Raw genomic sequence first — 23,783 nt, forward strand, 5'->3', positions numbered from 1 at the left:
CCAGATTTACAACTGGTCGTTCCAAAATAGCCCAGTTTCAAAAGTAATCGAAATTTAGCCACTTTTCATGTAAAGATAAATTTGAGCGAAAACACTGTTAAAAACCCGAAAAACACGCTAGTATATTATACTGGAGTTCCATCATATTATACTGGAATTCCAGGATAAGTATGCTGGAACTCCATCATATTATGCTGGAGTTCCAGTATAAGTACACTAGAACTCCAGCATAAGATACTGAAGTTCCAGCAAGTATAATTGTCCAGTATAATATACTGGAGTTTAGAGCACCAGTGCTTCAGTCTCCAGTATATTATACTGGAGTCAGCAAAGTATACCGGTCCAGCATAATATGCTGGAGTTCATACACAAGTGTACCGAACTCCAGTATATTATGCTGGACCGGTCTCTGTTGCAGCAAAATAGTGGCTATTTTTCATTGACTTCGTAAGAGATGACTATTTTTGAATGACCAGTCTGAAAACTGACTATACCGTGCTATTTTTACGGGACATGGCCGTTAACGATCTTATTTTCTAGGCTGTTTGGATGTGACCGATATCTAACAAATAAAACTTGTATTTCATATATCCAAATTAATATGACTTTCGCATTCAACTAGGTGCTAGGCTCACAATAAAATTGAAAAAGGTACCATGCCAAATATAAATACATTATTAAGTTGAATTGTTTCGAGAGAGAATGTTAAATGTTCAAATCTATATTATTGAAAGGAAGAAATGAATGCAGCAAAGGATAAAGTGAAAGCAAAGTGGGAGCCCACAAGCAAGCAGAGCGCATGTGAATAATTACAATTCTTATGTGAAGTCCCTATCCATGGGCTTTTTCATGGATTCTCTTATGACAAAAATACTAAGAGAAAATTGAGGTCTTCTATGGGGTTTTGACACAATTACTCATAAAAATAAAATTATTTATTCTTGTTTACTCATTTATTTTTCTATTTATAAACTAATTACGTTTTCTACGCATAGTAATTATTTTGGGAATTTTTCTTTATTCTCCAATTCTTTTTTTATTTTTATGCTTCTTTTCTTTCTTTCTTTTTCTTTTTCTTTTTCTTTTCTCCTTTTCTTTTTCTCGTTTTCTTCTTATATTTTTCTTTTTTCCTTTTCTAATATCATTTAACTTTTTATTTTATATTTTTTTCTTTTCATAATCTAATTTTATTTACTGTTTTCACTATTTTTTATTATTCTTTTTTTATATTATTACTAAAGAAAAATCACATTATGTACCAATTAAATGTAGCTAATACAATAAAAAATTATTAACTAACATATGATACTAGTATAGTGTACGCAAAGAGTTAAAAAAATTAATTCAATTATTAAACTGAAATAATATCAGTTGTCAATAAAAATTTCAAAAAATTCTAAAAGGATCTAATTGTAAGAGTATACTGTTACATTATATAGCATACTATAATATTTTATTTTATTTTTTTGCATTTTCAATTTGCCTCTCCCGCTGGGTAAAAGCTTAAAGCAAATTAAAAGGGAAAAGGCAAGTGAATTTACGGGTAATAAGTATACTATTATAGTATATTGTATACTATTACAGTATATTGCATATTATTACAGTATACTATAATAATATATTGTATACTATAATAGTATACTGTTGCAGTATAACTATATACTCCTATAGTATACTGTTGGAGTATAGCTATATATTCATACAACATATTGTATATCGTAGCAGTATACTATTGGGTAGCTGTGTTATTCTTCGATTTTTCAGCTGAAAATTTCGATCTCAATCACCTCAAATCAGCTCCAAATGCTATCAAATTTCAGTATGAACTTCCAGAAGGTATTATAAGCAATATTTAACAGCACCCACTTTGAATCAAATAAGAAATCTTCAAAATAAAAATTTTAAATTCAAGAGCTTCAAGTCCAATAATGATGAATAATCAAATACACATAAAAGCTAGTATATGGGAGTACTGGTTTTCTTCGAGTTCATATGCAAACTTTCCCCTAATGATAATGGCCGCAAGTTTTAGACATAAGCTAAAAAAATTCTTAAATTAAAGCAGGTCAAATAACAGAGTACTAAAAGTGAAGTTATTATAATAAAACTAAAAAGAAAAGTAAAGAATTCTAACTGTCTTGACAAAGAAGCAGAGGGATTAAAAACTGGACGCATTTGAAATTAAGGAGCCCTTTATTGCGGTTGGTGAGACAGTGACAGTGCGAATAGAACAAAGGGCGGGTAAATAGTTTTGGACGCATGGGTAGGAGTAATAAATAGTTTGAATCTGGACATTAAAGGATAAATAGTTTAAAATTGATGGGTATAAAGTGAGATTTTTTCAATTTCAAATGCGTCCAGTTTTTAATCCTTCTGCTTCTTTGTCAAGAGAGTTAGAATTCTTTACTTTTCTTTTTAGTTTTATTATAATAACTTCACTTTTAGTACACCTGCTTTAATTTAAGAATTTTTTAGCCTATGTCTAAAACTTGTGACCATGATCATTAGGGGAAAGTTTGCGTATGAACTCGAAGAAAACCAGTACTCCCATGTACTAGTTTTTATGTATATTTGAATATTTACCATTGTTGGACTTGAAGCTCTTGAATTTAAAACTTTTATTTTGAAGATTTCTTGTTTGATTCAAAGTGGGTGCTGTTAAATATTATTTATAATACCTTCTGGAAGTTCATACTGAAATTTGATAGCATTTGGAGCTGATTTGAGGTGATTGAGATTGAAATTTTCAGCTGAAAATTGAAGAAGAACACAGATACCTAATAGTATACTGCTACGGTATGCAATATGTTGTAGGAGTATATAGCTATACTCCAACAGTATATACTATAGGAGTATATAGTTATACTGCAACAATATACTATTATAGTATATAATATATTATTATAGTATACTGTAATAATATGCAATATACTATAATAGTATACAATATACTATAATAGTATACAATATACTATATTAGTATACTTATTACCCGTAAATTCACTTGCCTTTTCCCTTTTAATTTGCTTTAAGCTTTTACCCAGCGTGAGAGGCAAATTGAAAATGTAAAAAAAAAAAAAATTATAGTATGTATATAATATAACGGTATACTCTTACAATTATATCCTTTTAGAATTTTTTGAAATTTTTATTGACAACTGATATTATTTCAGTTTAATAATTGAATTAATTTTTTTTTAACTCTTTGCATACAATTGTATAACCTGTTGGTATAGCTATATACTATACTGGTATCATATGTTAGTTAATAACTTTTGATTGTATTAGCTACATTTAATTGGTACACAATGTGATTTTTCTTTAGTAATAATATAAAAAAGGAATAATAAAAAATAGTGAAAGCAGTAAATGAAATTAGATTATGAAGAGAAAAAAATATATAAAAAAAAGAAGTTAAATGAAATTAGAAAAGGAAAAAAGAAAAATATAAGAAGAAAACGAGAAAACGAGAAAAAAGAAAAGGAGAAAAGAAAAAGAAAAAGAAAAAAAAGAAAGAAAAGAAGCATAGAAATAAAAAAAGAATTGGAGAATAAAGAAAAATTCCCCCAAAAAACTATTATGTGTAGGAAATGTAATTAGTTTATGGGCAGAAAAACAAATGGGTAAACAAGGATAAATAATTTTGTTTTTGTAGGTAACTGTGTCAAAACCCTTTTGAAATTAAGGAGCCCTTTATTGCGGTTGGTGAGGCAGTGACATTGCGAATAGAACAAAGGGCGGGTAAATAGTTTTGGACGCATGAATATGAATAATAAATAATTTGAATCTGAACATTAAATGATAAATAGTTTAAAATTGATGGGTATAAAGGGGGATTGTCTCCTTTTGCATTGTAAGTATGCCAAAAGACGAGAAGTATTATCCAAGACTCTTCTGCTGAATAGCCTTGTCCATGTGATACTGAACTGAACACAACCTTTGCTTTCCCTACATGGCCGTTGCTTCTCTAGATAATAATCCAATCAAATAGACAACAACCGCATATTTTGAATTGACGCGATATTACGATGGTGATACTTCACCACATAAACTTTCCTGGGCAGGTACGTATTAATTATAACTGTTGCTATTAAAAGTCATTGATTCGTCATTTGATGCAAAGCGTGCAGTTATCACTCCCACTCCATATGAACTTCAGAGAAATTTGTTCTTCAAACGATAAGCGCAATTTGATTCCAACAAGTAGCAGCCGATTGTTTAACACTATTATTGTATATTGGATACTGGAATTTTTATTAATTTAATTGAAATATGATTATTGTCATAGTAAACACGTTCTTTCTTTGAGAAATTAAACCTTTTTTGGCACGTTTTGCTTTTAAAAGCATTGTGGTACTTCATTTTGGGAATGCTATTGGTATTTTTTTTGTCACGACTCAAAATGCACCTAGTCGTGATGACACCTAATCCGACCCGCTAGGTAAGCCAAATACAGTCAACACAATTCTACTGGAATTAATATGAAGCCAATAAGTGAAATAATATGAAATTTATACTACTTCCCAAGGACTAATAGTAAAAGTCACGAGCGACTACAGTTTAGATTTACAAACCGATATGATGAATAAGTACAATATCTGATGAATTATACAAAAACAGGACATAAATCTAAAACTACCAAGGACAAATGGTAGTCATGTCCGGACAACGGGTACATCTTCAATGCTAACTCCCCCCCTCCCTCCCCCTCCATGCACAGCAGAATCAGCTCCAATATCTGCACGCAAGGTGCAGAAGTATAGTATGAGTACAATCGACCCCATGTACCCCGTAAGTATCTTGACTAACCTTAGGAAAGTAGTAAAGAGGCTTTTTAGTTAAAAAAAAAATACTCACTGATATAACCTGTGCAGTAGAATAGCAATAGAAACAATACTAAAACATAACAGAGAAGAGGACGAGAACAAATATGCGAAACAGTAATGATTACTAGAAGAAATTATGGTCAATATTTCTCTATATCACAACTAATCCTTTTCTTAAAGCGATGACCATTAACCACGGTAGTGACTCCAAAGCTTTCATAGTGTGAGAAATGAACTCAAGATATCAAATCAAATGGTACGACAACACTATCCATGCATTTATCTCATCCTCACCAAATATATTTCGTGATGTCAAATTAATTGGCACGGCAACACCCTTCGTGCATTTATCTCTTCCTCACCGAGCATACGTATAACAATACCAAGCGTGTGAAAGAAATGTCAATAACAGTAACGACAAAGTGGGAGATACACAGGTAGCAATAATGAACGAGACTGTGCATATAGGCAATGATAACAGACTAGGTAGGAGGCATATGAGTAATGATAGCAATTAAGATAGAAGAATGTAAATTTCACTAACTAAAATGGTAGAAGGCTTAGATGTAGATAAAAATATGAAGGAAAACATGATCTTTATAAGCTAAACAAATATAAGGCATGGATAACTAGCATTGTAGAAGACTTATATAAAAGTGCAATAATTAAGAAATGGCATAGAAGTAGATATGACAAACAAGAAGAAAAACATGATATATACAAGTTAGACAGATAGAAGGCATGGATAATACAACAACAATTGAGGTAGAGGACAAAGACAGAACAACAACGACAAGTCACATAGAAAACATAGGTTCAACAGTAAGAGCACAAGATAAATGCATGAATGTATACACAAGGAAAAGATATCACAATATAATGCATGTCTTTCGTCCTCGTCTACATGGAAACACTCTTTGTGACATGAACACATGATAATATAAAAATAATGGCACAACATCACCCTTTGTACTTTTACTCTCATCCCCATATGATAATGTAAATGAAATGACATGTCATCACCCTTCATGCTTTACTTTCCTCCTCATACGATAATATATATGAAATGGCATAGCATCACCCTCCGTGCTTTACACTCTTCCTCATATGATAATGTATATGCAATAGCACAACATCACCTTTCGTGATTTATACTCTTTCTCACAAAGCACATGTATATTAATAACAAGTAAGGTAGGAAGCATGAATAGCATCAAGTAGAGTTATTAAACTAATATTTCAAATAATCATCAATCGCAGCTTTCAAGCCAATAAAAATACAATAATCCTCAAGAACCTTATTATTCAAGTATCTCAACAAATCTAAAAAATAATCTTCAACTCAAGTATAGAATCCAATATCTCAAGAATAACGGCCGTAACGATGTATTTTGTAATAAGTATAATGATAACCGAATTTAGCACATTAACAATTTCACAAAAATGTCCGTCAAATTTTAATCAAGTTATTATAAGCTAAATCATGATTTCTATAATTTAACTTCATATTCATATCAATTTAGAAAAGTAAAACATGAAGCAAGAATGTCTCATACTCCAACAAGGTACAAAAAATCGTATAATCTACCCTCAACCATGATAAATCCTGGCGCATGCATATATGCTCGTCACCTCATATATGCATTACCCCCGTATGTAGCAAATAATAATAATTAGTAGAAAAAAATTTTCGAACAAACTTAGGCAAGCCACTTACCTCAAACAAGCCAAATTGATACACTAGATGCGTCATCCCACACAAATCTACCTCTGAACGACTCGAGACTAACCAAAATATACTCAAAATCATCAAATAATACCATAGAAAGCAAACTATAACGACCCGACCGGTTGTTTTGAGCATTTGCACTTTACTCAGCTATTTGAGGGCATGAGTAGCTCCGTATGATGTATTATAACTTATGTGAATCGTCGGTTTTAGTTTTCAGGTTATTCGGGATTGATTCGGAAGAATGATTCTCAACTATAAGCTTTAAATATGAAAGGATTGACCAAGTTTGATTGTTAAGTATTTGACCTCAAATTGAATTTTTGATGGTTCTGTTAGCTCCGTTGGGTGATTTTGGACTTAGGAGCGCGTTCGGATTTCGATTTGGAGGTTTGTAGTAGAATTTAGCTTGAAATGGAGAAAGTTGGAATTTTGGAAAGTTTTACCGGGAGTAGACTTTTTGATATTGGGGTTGGATTCCAATTCCGGAAGTTGGAGCAGGTCCGTAATGTCAAACATGACTTGTGTGCAAAATTTGAGGTCAATCGGACGTGATTTGATAGGTTTCGGCATCGGTTGTGGATGTTTGAAGTTTCAAGTTCATTGATGTTTGAATTGAGGTGTGGTTCGTCGTTTGGATATTGTTATATGCATTTTGAGGCCTCGAGTAGGTCCTTATTATGATATGGAACTGGTTGATATGTTTGGACGGGGGCCCGAGGGTCTCGAGTGTGTTTCAGATTTGATTTCGGATCATTTTTCTTCATGTTGTTGTTGTTGAAGGCTGTTGATTCTGGTGTTCTGGTGTTTCTGCATCTGCAGAAGGATGCATGCAAATGCGAGTCCGTATATGCGGATAGTTGATCGCAGAAGCAAAGGAAGTCCTTATTGGAATGGATCGCAGAAGCGGGATTAGGGGCGCATCTGCGGCCCTGCAGAAGAGAAGACCTTGGGCGCATGAGTGAGTTTGGTTGCGCACCTGCGGTTACGCAGAAGCGGATGTTGATTCGCAGGTGAGAGGGGTCAGTTGGCTAGTTGAGTCTGCAGAAGTGGATCTTGTGTCACATAAACGACGCCGCATAAACGGCTAACGTGGCGCAGAAGCGGAAGTGCTGGGCAGCATGTTAAATACAAAGGTTCACGATTTTGGCTTCATTTTAACATTTCCAAGCTCGGATTGAGGCGATTTTTAGAGCAATTTTCACCATATGAATTGGGATAAGTGTTCTCTACTCGGTCTTGGTTATATTCCATGAATCTATCTTTGAATTTTAGCTTTTAGTTGATGAATTCTAAAGAGGAAATTGGGGGTTCTGGCCTAAAGTTTCATAATATGAATTTTTGAGTTTTGAACACCAGTTTGGAGTCGGATTTGAGTGAAACTAGTATGGTTGGACTCGTAATGGAATGGGTTATCGAATTAAGTTTTGTCGAGTTTTGAGGCATAAGCCCGGGTGTGATTTTTTGGACGGATATGGGATTCGTTATAGAATTCGATCTTTATCATTTGGAATTATTTTTTGGGCTTTATTTGATGTATTTGAGTTGCTTTTGGCTAGTTTTGAGCCGTTCGTAGGTCGCTACACACGTGATGACATTTTTGGAGCATCACTTGGCTTGCTCGGTATTGGAAATTGGCTTATTCAAGGTACGTAACTCTTCTAAACTTAGTGTTGAGGGTATAAAACCCCAAATTACATGCTATGTGATTGATAATAAGGTGACACACATGCTACGTGACGGGTGTGTGGGCGTGCACCCTATTAATTGAGACTCTGTTGTTTTCATGGCACCGTTTAATGGCCCTATTTTGTTGGTATCTGTGTTTTCCCCATGTGATTAAGTAACTGAACTATCAATCATGCTATATATCATGTTTAGGCTTTATGTTGATATTGTTAGGACCCATAGTGGTCGTTTCTTGCTGTCATCTCACTGATTTCTTTGATATTTAGTACTCAGTCATATTCATGCATTCATATCATATCTCACTCTCAGTTATTATTTATTAATACATCATATCATGGTTATCGGGCTAGTTTCATGACATTGTGAGCCCGTGAGTGAGACTGGAGAGATTGAGGACTGAGTGAGGCTGAGAGCCTGGTTATGAGTGATAATTATGTGATCGGGCTGCACGCCGTAGCATGTTATATTGATTACATTTTATTATAGCGGGTTGCATGCCGCATCGATATAGCGCTTGGGCTTTAAGAGCCTCTCCAGAATCTGTACACCCCCTAGTGAGCGCAGTAGACCATGTGTGTTCATATATATATATATATATATATATATATGGATTAGGTTGCACACTGTAACGAGCCTTATGACTATATATATGTCGATCGGGTTGCACTTCACAACGAGTATTGTACAGTGTTGAGTGATTGAGTGTGCTGAGTATTGAGTACGATAAGAGAGAAATACAAGATAGTGAGATTTAGTACTCTGAGAGTGTGAGTACATGAGTTCATCACTTAGAGGCATTGCCTTTGTCTTGCGTACTTGAGATACTTGCATAGAGATGCATTCCTTTTTATTGCCCGGTTTTGGTAACATTCATGATTTTACCTGTATCTTAACATGTACGCACATAGATGTACTTTCTTCATGTTATCTGAAAACGAAACATTTACCTGATGAAAGGTTTTCGGGAAATATTAGTTTTAAAACTTACTCATATTTTTGACGATTTCGACAAAGGATTTGGACGTTCACTGATATACTTGAAAAGTGAAACTATTTTCGGAAAAATCATGAAAAGGCTGAGCATTTTATCTCTAAGATACTTCTTTATTTAATTGCTTTACATTGTTAAGAATTGTTGTTGGCTATTGGTGTTGGACCCGACCTATGTTCCAGCTCTCAACTACTTTCAACCTAAGGTTAGGTTTGTTACTTACTAGGTACATGTGGTCGGTTGTACTGATACTATACTTCTGCACATTGCGTGCAAATATTGGCTGCTGAGGTTCTTGTGTTCGATGGGAGTTGAATTTGAAGATGTACATGCGTTCTTGTTGTAGCTGCCGCTTGTTCATGGTAGCCGTAGAATTAATAAAACTCTATTTATGTACTTTTTAAACAGAAGATATATTTACTTCATATCAGCTTTGTAAACTCTATTCTTAGAAGCTCATGATTTGTACTAGCAGTCCTTGGGAAATGTATAAGATTCAGATAATTTCTTTGATGAATTGTCTTATAAAATATTATTGAAATTGGATAGTATAGTTGGCTTACCTAGCGGTTTGAGTTAGGTGCCATCACGACTAGTAGATTTTGGGTCGTGACAGATTGGCCTCAGAGCTCTAGGTTCATAGGTTCTACGATTCATGAGCAAGTGTCTAGTAGAGTCTTGCGGATTAGTATGATGATGTCCATACCTATCTTCAAAAGGCTACAAGACATTTAGGATATACTTCCCATCTTTCTTTCCTTATCATGCGACATTTATTCAGCTTGAAGCGTAACTCTTTGAATTCCTTCCACGTATTTGTATGCGCACATGAGCACTCGGTATCAGCTGTACATCGATGGCTTGTGATTCTTGGGATGAGTTGCGAGATGTGATTCCAGCGTGCTGGTGATGGTCCAATCTACAGGGCTTAAGCCCGGGTTTCGACTGTAGCTTCAGCATAGATGTGTTGATTGTGTGAGCACGTGCTTTTGGATTTATATGTCCGGTAATGTCCGTATTAATGGAATTTATAGCTGGATGCTACGTGATGAGTATGATATTGCGAGATGTGTTCACATGGTTTGAACGTGACGAGAAGCGTTTGCTTTAGGGTAGAAGGGGCTATTGGGTGCTTGATTTCTATCTTTATTCAGCATATAGTCTCGAGTTATAGGCGTGTTGAAGGATCTTTTATGTTGTTTAGTTGTAGAGTGAAGTAAGTTTTCAATGTCATGATATGAGTTCAGACTCAGGAAGATTAAGTGATTGCGTAATAGTTATGACTGTGAAAGGGAATAGAGAGATGTCAGTTTGAGGCAAAACATGTGTATTATCTCCTGCGGGGTGTCTTGAGGTTGTGTGATCCCTATATTGTTTTGTGGCGAGTTCTCTTTTACCAGTGAATTATATATGTTGCAATTTGAGTTTGGATTACTTATGAGAATTGGCTTGACTGTTACTAGGGCGAATGCGAGATTTGCAAATGATTCGAGATATTAGATGGTTTGTGTTTCATGAGCTTATGGAGGATTTAGTGAAATCTCACTACGGTATTCTGGCATTGATAGAGTATGGGCATCATGAGTTATTGTGTGTTTTGATCTTTGGCTTTGAGCCAAGTGGGGGAGTCTGCTACTGCTAAGTTGATTGCACGGCTATGTGTTGTATTGGTTTCGGTTTGAGGTATACTTGTGAATAAGTTATGTTCTGCAGAGGGTGAGATCGATGTAAAGGAATTTCTGGATACGAGTTGTATTATGCTTTATGAGGATATGAGAAACGTGGAATAATTGAGTTGTTATGCATAAAGGATGTAGTATGCATGGAGTGGGGTTTCGCTTGGTTGCTTAGAGGTGTGGATTACTTCTTAGGGTGTTGGTGTGCTAATGGGATACAGGTCGTTCAGCCTGTTTGGTTAGTTTAGTTGAGATTTAAGCAAAGTGGAAGACTTTTGAGAATGGTCCTATTGGATTCAAGATTTAAATGTAGCAATTGGAAATTTTCAGGATTTGTATATGTCTAGGGTCTCGTGTGGTAAGTCTTGGTTGAGGATGGTGGTATTATGGCGACGAGAAGTATGAAATTGAAGGTAATTCAGACAGAACTCGGAGAATTAGGACAACTTGATAGTAGGTTGTATCGGCACAGTAATGGATATAATCTATTCCTTGGGTACTTATGAGGTGGCTAGTCTCTATAGGTATTTTGTGGCGAGACTCTTGGGTTTTGATGGCCTGCATGGCTTGGTTGAGTTAGAGAGATTTAGTTCTGATGGCATAATTATGTGCAAATGGTTTTCAAAGAGATCTCAATAGTTTCTACCACAGTTCGAGAAGTATATTTCCTACTGGCGTGAGGAGCATGTGATGTATAGTGATTTTGTCCGGATGAAATCAAATGGAATGTTTTTGGCTAATTGAGTATGTAGTTTCTTGTGACTCGAAGTGGATTATGAAGTTCTCGTATTTTTTATATGATGACATGATCGTGTATGAGAGATGTGTTAGATATTCGGGAGGTGGAGTTGGGATCGGATATGGTGATTCGTGTGCTCTATGGATTGGGAGACTGGGAGTTCTCATGAGTAGATTGTTTCATGGTTATGGACTGTGAAAATGTGGCCAAATCTAGTCAGAGGATGGTATATGTTATGGTTAGGCCATTGTGGATCTTCAGAGAGTTATTTATCTATTTGTGGATGAACAAAGTTGATTTGGGGGTCCATTGGTAGGCCCAATTAGGATGTGCATTTTATACCGAGTCGGATTGGTTGGCTCCATACTGCTATTATTGTGCCATTCGGTTGTTGTTGGGCTTATTCGTGTTCTAAAATGATCTGTGAGTTACTCTTCTATGCTACGAGGAGTTGTGAATTATGGGTTATAAGCACACATGGTGCGGTTCTATTGGGGCCTTATAACGGAATTTGAGCGAGATGAGTATTTTGGTGTTGCATGATTGATTTGCATTGGTTATGTTCATTCGGGCTTGTGTGGCATTGTGTCATTTGCTTCTCCGTGGTTATGGGTAACTTGATGTCAAATCGTGCATGGTTATTAATTTTGAGCAAGTTTGCTTGAGGTATATTCCATGGACCAGTATTTGGATGAGATCGCGCATTGCAACTAGGTTATGCTGAGGTATGAACCTTTTCGTTATTTTCGTGTGATGGTCCTATGGTGTGTGATGGATTATTAGCATTTTGTTGGGGCAATACTTTTTAAGCTTGTGGGACAGTTCTCTCGTTTGAGTCATTTTCTATGATTTGAGTACATTTAGATTGTTTCTTACTGATGCGCGAATTGCAAGGATTGTGGCTTTATATTGTATTGAAGTGGCATGTCACTAGAGTGATTATGTTTGATGAGATGAGGTCATCGTACCTAGAAGGGTGCTATCCGATCTGATTGCAGTGTATTTGGAAGGATATTATTTCTGATCGACTTAGAAATTTGCTATTGTTCCTATTGAAGGAGAGAGAGTTCCAAAACTGGTTGATCTGGTGAATGGTTATGAGTTTCTGCGTGTTTCTTTCATCATTGGCAGTGTATGAAGGTGTTAGAACGAGGCCTTGTTTGATATAAGGTTATTACTGGTATTGGGTTGACTTGAGCAGCTACTGTGATTAGAAATCATTGCTGCGAGCATTTGAGTTATGGGGTATTTGAGTTTTGAGTATTTGAGTTATGGTTACGACTTGGTACAACTTGTTCAGACTTGTATAGTGTGTAGATGTAAGATCCTGATCTTATGGATATTCCGGATGTTGGAAATTAGATTCTAAGGCTTATGGGTTAAGGTTGGAGTAATGATTTTCAATTGTGTTGTGTTATTAGACCTATATGAGATAGGGTGATGTGGGATCACCCCCGGGTATGGGCCTGGTAAGGCTACTTAGCGATTTGGTGGCTTTTGGAACAACTTTGGGCACATTCGAGGACGAACCTATATTTAAGTGGGGGAAGATGTAATGACCTGACCGGTCGTTTTGCGCATTTGCATTTCACGCGGCTGTTTGAGGGCATGAGTAGTCCATATGATTTATTATAGCTTATGTGAATCATCGATTTTAGTTTTCAGGTTATTCGGTATTGATTCGGAAGAATAATTTTTAGCTAGAAGCTTTAAATTTGAAAGGTTTGACCATGTTTGACTTTTTAGTATTCGACCTCAAAGTGGATTTTTGATGGTTCTGTTAGCTCCGTTGGGTGATTTTGGACATAGGAGCGCGCTCAGATTTCGATTTGGAATTCCGTAGTAGAATTTTCCTTGAAATGGCGAAAGTTGGAATTTTGGAAAGTTTGACCGGGAGTGAACTTTTTGATATTGAGTTCGGATTCAGATTTCGGAAGTTGGATCAGGTCCGTAATGTCAAAGATGACTCGTATGCTATGTATGAGGTCAATAATACATGATTTGATAAGTTTCGGCATCGGTTGTGGAAGATTGAAGTTTCAAGTTCATTGATGTTGGAATTGAGGTGTGATTCTTCCTTTCGATATTGTTATGCGTGTTTTTAGGCCTCGAGTAGGTCTATATTATGATATCGAACTTGTTGGTATGTTTAGATGAGGTCCCGAGGAGCTCGGGTGTATTTCGGATTTGATTCCGGATCATTTTTCTTCATGTTGCTGGTGTTTCCACATCTGCGGAAGGATGCACACAGATGCGAATAGTTGGTCGCAGAAGCGAAGGAAGTCCTAGTTGGAATGGATCACAGAAGCGGGATTAGGTCCGTATCTGTGGCCCCGCAGAAGTGAAGACCTTAGGCACATGAGCGAGATTTAGCACAAGAGCGAATTTGGTTATGCACCTGCGATTGCGCAAAAGCGGATGTTGATTCGCAGGTGCGAGGAGTCAATTGGCTAGTGGATTCCGCAGAAACGGAGCTTGTGTCGCAGAAGCACCACCGTAGAAGCGGCTAATGTGGTGCAGAAGCGAAAGTGCTGGGCAGAATGTTAAATACAAGGGTTCGCGATTTTGACTTCATTTTAACATTTCCAAGCTCGAATTAAGGCGATTTTTGGAGCAATTTTCACCACATGAATTGGGGTAAGTTTTTTCTACTCGGTATTGATTATATTCCATGAATCTATCTTCAATTTTAGCTTTTGGTTGATGAATCCTAAGGAGGAAATTGGGGGTTTTGGCTTAAAGTTTCATAATATGAATTTTTGAGTTTTGAATATCGATTTGGAGTCGGATTTGAGTGAAACTAGTATGGTTGGACTAATTGAATGGGTAGTCGAATTTTGTGAATTTTGTTGAGTTTTGAGGCGTGGTCCCGGGTGTGATTTTGGCCGGATTTGGGATTTGATGTAGAATTCGATCTTTATCATTTGGAATTATTTCCTTGGGCTTTATTTGATGTATTTGAGTTGCTTTTGGCTAGTTTTGAGCCGTTTGGAGGTCGCTACACATGTGATGATATTCTTGGAGCATCGCTTGGGTTGTTCGGTATTGGAATTGGATTATTCAAGGTATGTAACTCTTCTAAACTTAGTGTTGAGGGTATGAAACCCCGAATTATGTGCTATGTGATTGATGATGAGGTGACACACATGCTAGGTGACGGGCGTGTGGGCATGCACCCTATGAATTGAAACTCCGTTATTTTCATGGCACTGTTTAATGGCCCTATTTTATTGGTATCTGTATTTCACCATGTGATTAAGTAACTGAACTGTCAATTATGCTAGATATCATGTTTAGGCTTTATGTTGATATTGTTAGGACCCATAGGGGTCGTTTCTTGTTGTCATCTCACTAATTTCGTTGATATTTAGTACTCAATCATATTCATACAGTCATATTATATCTCAATCTCAGTTATTATTTATTAATACATCATATCACCGTTATCGGGTTAGTTCATGACATTGTGAGCCCGTGATTGAGACTGGAGAGATTGAGTACTGAGTGAGGCTGAGAGCCTGGTTATGAGTGACAGTTATGGGATCGGGCTGCACACCGCAACATATTATATTGATTACATTTTATTGTAGCGGGTTGCATGCCGCATCGATACAGCGCTTGGGCTTTAGGAGCCCCTCTGGAATCTCAATAGACTATGTGTGTACATATATATATATATGTGGATTGGGTTGCACACCGCAACGAGTCTTATGGCTATATATATATGGATCGGGTTGCACGCTGCAACGAGCCTTATAGCTATATATATGTGGATCGAGTTGCACGCTACAACAAGTATTGTACAATGTTGAGTGAATTAGTGTGCTGAGTATTGAGCACGGTAAGAGATATATGCAAGATAGTGATATTTAGTACTCTGAGAGTATGAGTACATGAGTTCATCACTGAGAGGCATTGCCTTTGTCTTGCGTACTTGAGATACTTGCATAAAGATGCATTCCCTTTTATTACCCGGTTTTGGTGACATTCATGAGTTTACTTGTATCTTGACATGTAGGCATAGAGATGTACTTTTCTTATGCTATCTGAAAATGAAACATTTACCTGATGAAAGGTTTTCGGGAAAGATTTCAGTTTTCAAACTTACTCATATTTTTGATGATTTCGATGAAGGATTTGGGTTTCACTGATATACTTGAAAAGCGAAACTATTTTCGAAAAAACATTGAAAAGGCTGAGCATTTTATCTCTGAGCTACTTCTTTATTTAATTGCTTTACATTGTTAAGAATTGTTGTTGGCTATTGGTGTTGGACCCGACCTATGTTTTAGCTCATCACTACTTTCAACCTAAGGTTAGGTTTGTTACTTACTCAGTAAATAAGGTCGATTGTACTGATACTACACTTCTGCATATTGCGTGCAGATGTTGGCTACTGAGGTTGCTATGTTTGATGGGAGCTGGATTTGAAGATGTACATGCGTTCCTGTTATAGCTATCGCTTGTTCATGGTAGCCGTAGAATTAAAATATTATTTTTATAGTATAGTTGGCTTACCTAGTGGGTTGAGTTAGGTGTCATCTCGACTAGTGGATTTTGGGTCGTGATATAATCCCAAGGATAAATGTCGAATCTTTATTCAAATACTCAAAGTCAATCAAAAAGTCAAACTCGGAACCACTCCTTAGAACCCGACAAAACTCACAAAGTTCGATAATTCATTCAATTACGAGTCCAACTATACTACTTTCACTCAATTCCGACTCTGAATCGATGATCAAAACTCAAAATTTCACTTTAGGTAAGTTTAGACACCCCCCCCCCCCCAAATTTCTCTTTCAAAATCATCAATCAAATACCAAATTGGAATATAGAATCATGAAATATAATCAAATTTGAGTATAAAGTACTTACACCAATCCATGTGGTAAAGATCGTCTCCAAAATTGCCCAAATCCGAGCTCCCCAACTCTAAATGACTCAAAGGTCCAAAATAGAGTACTTATGTGCACTGCCCAGGGGTACCCTTCGCGAACGAGGGATAAGCCTCGCGTTCCCTAAGCACAAATCACACAGCTAACAGATTAATCCTTCAGGTTCGCGTGCAAGACCTTGTGAACTTGATGCACAACCCACACTACTCTTCGCGAACGCGTACTACATGTCGCGAACGCAATGCCCAACCTCAAAAAGATATGCAAACACGTCCCAAAATGCGATGAAGGAAAAATACTTAGTTACAACATACTCTACGCTATCGTGGCCAGTCCTTCGCGATCGCGAAGGACACCAGCAACAACAGAAACCAGCAACATAAAGATGGAGAAAAATGGTCTGAAATCAATCCGAAACACGCCCTAGCCCCTTTGGACCACGTCCCAACATACCAACAAGTCCTAAATATAACACAGACCTACTCGAGGTCTCAAATCACACATAACAACATCAAAACCATGAATCGCACCTCAAATCCAACTTAATAAACTTTTGAACTTTCAACTTCCAAAACTCATATTGAACCATATCAAACCAACTCGGAATGACCTCAAATTTTGCACACAAGTTCTAAATGACATAACGAACCTATTCCAACTCCCAGAACAATAACTCAAAGTCAACTCTCAATCATATTTATAAATATTTCAAACCTTCAAATTTCCAACTTTCGCCAAATAGTGCCGAAACCTTCTAGAAATATCCAAATACAAATCTGGGCATACACCCAAGTCTAAAATCACCATCCAGACATAACAAAATTATCAAACCTCCAATCCGGAGTCAAATACCCAAAAGTCAAACTTGGTCAACTCTTTCAACTTAAAGCTTCCAACTTGAGATTCATACTTCAAAATCAATCTAGAAATACCTGAAAACCAAAACCGACGATACACACGAGTCATAATACACCATATCAAGCTACTCATGACCTCAAGCTACCGAAATGAATATAGTTGCTCGAAATGATTGGTCGGGCCATTACAATTTTCCTTATATGGTGCAATTCTAATTTTTAAGATACTGGCTGATTAGGCCAATCTTAATACAAGAAGATTTACTCTAGACATGTGATAAATTTACCTGTTGTTGCAGGTTAATGAGATATTGGTCTCAAAAAAATTATTTGTTTTGTTGCAAAAAGAGAAAAAATTAATACCAATAAATTACGAACACACAATAACATGTGAATTGATATAGGTACTCATACATGTTTCACAAGAAATGGGTAAGAATGGTACCGTAATTGCCTGCAATGCAACTAGGGATTAAAAATGGGGCAGGCCGAGTAGGGCAAAGTCTTAATGGGGCAGGACAGGGTAGGGAAAAGTCTTAATAGGGCACGACAAGGTTGGGCGGGTCAAAGCACATTTTCGTATTTTAATGGGGAAAGGCAAGGATAGGGCAAAATTTTGGATAAATTTGGCCAACACTCATAGTTATCTTATTCAGATAAATTTTCGTTCTTGCAATTCACAATCACAATATCATCAAAATGTACTCTAGGTTGGCCAAGCTTATTCAATAAAAATCAAAAAACTAAATTAACTGACATTAGCAACATTGAGAATATTAGTTTAAGCTAAGTTCTCTTTTAATTAGAGTAAACTTTACAAACTTATGTTACTGTAAACTTGAATTTCAAACTTGAAAAATCTAAACATCTAGATAAACCCTAATTTGATTATTCAACTACTTTAAACCCAAGTATTTTAAAAATTCCTGAGTACAAATAAAAAGCATAATGCAATCTTTTATATTACTACTTTTCTTAATGAATATGATTAAATTTATTCAATTCTTTTTTAAAAATATATAGAAATAAATTCTTTTGTCAAGCAGAAGCGTTTAATGATTGATAAGAACCTAGAGCAGTTAGATAGATCGAAGGTATCGCTCCATTCTGAGTATTTGCAGTGCTAACTGAAAGAAGAGGGGGTTGGGTGTAAGTGTCACTTACGTGGCACTACATTACTATACTAATTAAATGCGAAGTGAAAGTCCTTTATTTTCTAGTTAATGATTTATTTCTATATATTTTTAATAGAGTTTTTTAAATAAATTTTGCTCATATTCATTAAGAAAAGTAGTAATATAAAAGAAATTAAAAGCATAATGCAAATTAAAAAATAAAGAGAAAAATAAAAATAAAACAGAGTCTAAATGGGACAGGTAGAGGCAGGCTTAATTGGGCAGGGCAGGGCAATTTTTTTGACAAAAGACTAAATAGAGCAGGGCGGGTCAAAACCTATTTACAATCCTAAATGCACCAACATCAATTTACTAAGATATGTGGCATCAACAAAATCATGAGTGAAATCCTTAGTCAGTTCGAAATTCTCTTCAATATTGATCATATAAGATTTGGCTTTAAACACGATAAATCCCTTTAAAATATCATCGACATATTTTTCCTTTAGTTTGAAACCATTTACTTCTCTAATTGCCTTGTGGTTTGTCTTAGGGGTGTATGATCACTTCCAAATGCACACTTCAAAAGATATATGATACGGTTGTATGCAATAATAAAACCCAACTAAAGTCGAGGTCGAATAAGCAGGGAGCTAAGATGGGAGCTAGTAGTATATATTCAGAATGAGCAAGTGAAATATGTAGATTGCACTTCCACAAAGAGGTTTTCGTTTCTATTTCTAATGTTAATCTAAGGATTGCAAAATAAAGACAGAAGACTAGAGATAATTATTTTTGAGGTTTTTCCAAATGTATAAAAAGCCTAGGGTTGTGACCATGACCAAGGTATTTGCCTAATGGGATAAAGACTTTTATGCTCATTTTGTTAACTGGAGTGTATTATAGCTCACAACTCTATGTTACCCACTCAATACCTCTCGGTCAGAGAGTGGTTTTGCCCAATTTGGCTTTCTCAGGACCAAAAGGGTATCAACCAAAATAGTTGATAAGATCTCAAGTCAGGTTGTTACTATCTCTAGGTTGAACCCTTTAATTGGGTTAATCAATCTCTCAATTAAACCAATTCCTTGTTAGCTAAGTTATCTTAGACTAGGTCCTTCTTTCTCAAGTAGAGACTAAGTCAAATAGACATGAATCAATATTTGCAACCATCAATTCTACAATTGAAGCATGAACTAAGCTAAATAATAAACACCCAATCATAAACAAGCATAAAATTTATTACCCATAAGGTTTACACACTAGGGTTGGGTCACAACCCTAGTAAAGATCTAGCTACTCATAATAAGTATTGAAGAAAATAAAGAAGAAAAGCTAATAAAACTCATATTGGAAGATTAAAATAAAGAATCCAATGTTAAAACATCAAAATAAGCTAAAACTTCCTAAAATAGCAAAGAGAAATGGCTACAGAAATTTTAGATGTTCAAACTTGACCTAATTTTGTGAAACTCATCTATTTATACAAGGCTAAAAATCGCAGACAAAAATACCCCTCGGGAGCTTCTGCGAATTGTGCGGTCCACATATTTTTTCATCTATCAGGAACCGGGGGTCTACAACCACACATTTCTGAACTGCGGTCGTGAGTCAACTCTTCTACGGTCCGCACAATTCAAACTACAGCCGCAAGGGGTTCTTGTGCAGTCGTACAATTCTTGTGCGGTCCGTAATTTACAAAGGCTCTGGACTTGGTATTTTTGCACACTCTCTGATGTTCATCTCTTAGCCCAGCTTTGCAGCCATGTCTGCTAGATTCTTTTTCTTGGTTTGCAGTCGTAGAAGGATTTCTGCAGGCTGCAATTTCTTCTGTGGACAATACTTTTTAAGCTTTTGTGCCTTTTTATTTCTTGTGCCTTGGATTACTCCTTTTTGAGTTGATTTCCTCTCGAAAGATCAATTTTCATCATTCTTGTAATTTTGCACAATTTCATCAGTTTCGGGGATACAATTCAATGGTTTTAGGCTAAAACAAAAGCTAAAAGGCGCTACTAAGCGGTCAAAATCTCCACTTATCAACTCCACCAAACTTAAGTCTTTGCTTGTCCTCAAGCAAATAACTAGTTCGCACCACCAGCAGTTGAGGGTCATTACATCTAGCCATGGGTGAGCTATTCACACCTAAGTTGGGACCAACAATTACCCACACCACTTATTCATTATTGACAAGAGGACAAGTAAAACAGTTATGCACATATAGTTCTAATGTGACATTTGAGCTTCAAGAGTTGACTTTACTCATCGAGGACTCTCGCTCTATCTTGTAGGTCATGGTGGACTCCAAACTCTTCCTCCTCTACTTTTCATTTGCCAAGCTCACTTAAGAATTTAGCACTCAATTCAAATATTTATAAAATGTTCGCTCATCTCTCTCAAGAGAATGTCACAAGTAAGGATCCAAGTACCATAGGCTTGCCCCTCATGTAGATCACCACTAATGTAAGCTCACTCGTCTCAAAATCAAGTAGGACTTCTTTCGTGATGTAATGAAGGCTTTTGGATTTGAGTTTGGTACAATATGGGTAAGTGGTTACACCTTCCTTAAGCACTCCATCTTTCATTTCTCGGCTCGCACTTTGCCAGATCCTTGAGGTATTTTCTTTTCCTTGGGGGACTAGAGAGACTTAGCATCACTCTTTTTTGATCACTACATTCATTTTTATCCATGTTTGTACCTCTCTTTGAATCCCTTTAACTCTTCCACTTATTCACTTTTTTGCATTTTTCTTTTTCTTCTTTTCTTTTCTTTACCTTTCATTCTCATGTTTTCTTTTCTCTTTTTGAGCCTTGATACCTTTTTCTTCCTCTTCTCTCCCCCAAACTTATGATTTTAGCCATTTGTTTTACATGAGTGTTAAGGAAAGCTCGGGTTCCAAGAGAGGGTCACGATAGATCGGGTAAAGACTTGTAACCTGATTTTCAAATGAGAAAGGCTAAAGGCTCGAAGGGACTGACAAGGGATGACATTATTCGCAGGTAATAGAAAACTCAAATGGCCCAAGGAAAGCCTACAATTACTTCTTAAGCCAAGAAAACTTATGATTTCGCCTTAAAAGACATTCGGGGCAAGCTCTAGACCTTTCGCACGGGTACTTGGACTAGCAACAAAGCATCTCACCCCTCACGCAACTAGATTGTTAAATAGGATAGAGTCGAGGGCCCACAACAACCACATTCAATATTGAAGATCACTATGGTCCAATTAGACCACCCGATGGTACCAAAGTCAACACAAGCGTCATAAAGTCACTAACTAGAGCTATTTCCTTTTAAAAATCTTGTCTCTAACCACAAGCATGTAGTTAAATGTGGTGGTGACAAATGAAGCATGTTTGACTCTTCGAGTTTGACTTAATTAGGTCTTTTTATTCATTACCACTATTATTATTACCTAAACACAAAATAGACTCATTCCCTTAAGAAGGTTGTCACGCTATCCATCGTTGGGACGAGTCACCCGGTTCACAGAATAACTACCTTTGAAAAGAACCGTGGTATTAAGAAAACAAAAGGCTTATTATCTACTGAAACATAAAAGGAAGCTACTAAATCAAACACTAACTAATAAGGAAACAAACATAAAGAAGCTACAAAGCAAAAATTATTGAGAGCATAACGAATATACATAATGAGAGGAAAGAGAAGATATATACATAATGAGAGAAGAGAGAGAATATATACATAATGAAAAAGAAAACAAAAATAGTATCTAGTTAATTACACACCTAATATCTCAGAATCATCAAATAAGATCAAATAAACTCCACACCTACCCTCCTCCCCCCGAATAAAAATAAGCATTGCCCCTAATGCTTAACAAAATAAGAGTATAGGAAGGAAAAGAGTGAAGAAGACTCCCTATGACTCCTTGGGAATCTCTGTATCCCCAACATTGTCATCGCCCTCAAGCTTATCTAACTAGATCTCATCATCCTCAACTTTGGGAGTGGCTGGGTTGGTGAACATCTGACGCACTGCCTCGGCAGTGTCAACAGCCAGTTCTGGCTCCTTAGACTTGCTAGCTGGTGCTAACGGTGTTGTAAGGCCTGGATCAATCAACATGTCAAAAGAAAGATCTTTGGTTGCTGCAATCTTGGTCACCTATCTCCGAAGCTTGTGACTTCTTGGTGGCCAGGGACTTTCTCATTTTCTTTACTTCTTTTCCTAGCTCTTTGATCACTGACCCATGTTGTACCGAAGTAGCTATAATAGTAGTCTAGTTCTCCAGGAGCCTCTTCAATGTCTCTTCAATGATCGGGGGAACCTGAGGTGCCTGAATAGAGGACTATGCTGCAACAGTACTGGATAAATCAGACAACTTTGCAGTGGCTATCTACATCCAATAGTTGAGGCTCGCTAATGTCTGGGAGACTCGCAGAACAGAAAGTGGGATAGTAAGCATAGGCACCGGCTTCAAGGCCGAGGTGGAACCTGTGACAGGTGCTATAGTAGGAATTGAAGATGGTGGGGGAGGCATAGCTGCGGCACTGGAGGAGGTGTAAGGCTCCGTGAAATCTCTACTTAAGAACCTAAAATCTCATAGTGCCAAGTTAAGGACATGTGTTAGAAGTATACAAAGTTCTTCACGGCTTGCAAGCTCGCCGCGGTTCAAACCTTTTGGACTAATCTATGCATCAAAAAGTTAAGGAAAATGATTTCAGAAGAGCGCGTTTCTATGGCCCATTATGCGACCGTATAACAACAATGCGGGCCGCATATCTGCCGCAAAGTGAGTCAGAGTGTTGGTTAATTTTGAGGTCAACTGTGCGGCTAATTATGTGATCACATAATCGATATGCGGGCCACATAGTTGTCGCATACCCTCTTTGGGACTTTTGCGAAAGGTCATTCTGCGGTGCATTATGTGACCGCAAAACATGTATGCGAACCGCATATTGGTCGCATACCCGGGCAGTATGTCCAATCTTGATGGCTACTTTTGCGGTCCCTTTTGCGGGCCGCATGTCAGTTATGCGATTGCATATGCGACCACAGATTGAGTCGGGACTCCTATTTTTTAACTTTTAAAACCCGACCCCATTCCGTTTAAAACACCCCATTAGACTCTCTTATGCTATTTTCTACTACATTTAGAGTGAGAGAAAGTGTTCTAGAGGGAGAGAGTGATCCTCACCAAGTCACCACTCAATACTTACCCAAACCTTTGAAGATTATCAAGTAAAGTTACTAGGTTTTCACCCTAAGAGGTAAGAACTTGTGCCCTTATCTTTGATTTCAAAATTCT

Source organism: Nicotiana sylvestris, chromosome 2, assembly GCF_000393655.2.
Source record: "Nicotiana sylvestris chromosome 2, ASM39365v2, whole genome shotgun sequence".
Classification (NCBI taxonomy): domain Eukaryota; kingdom Viridiplantae; phylum Streptophyta; class Magnoliopsida; order Solanales; family Solanaceae; genus Nicotiana; species Nicotiana sylvestris.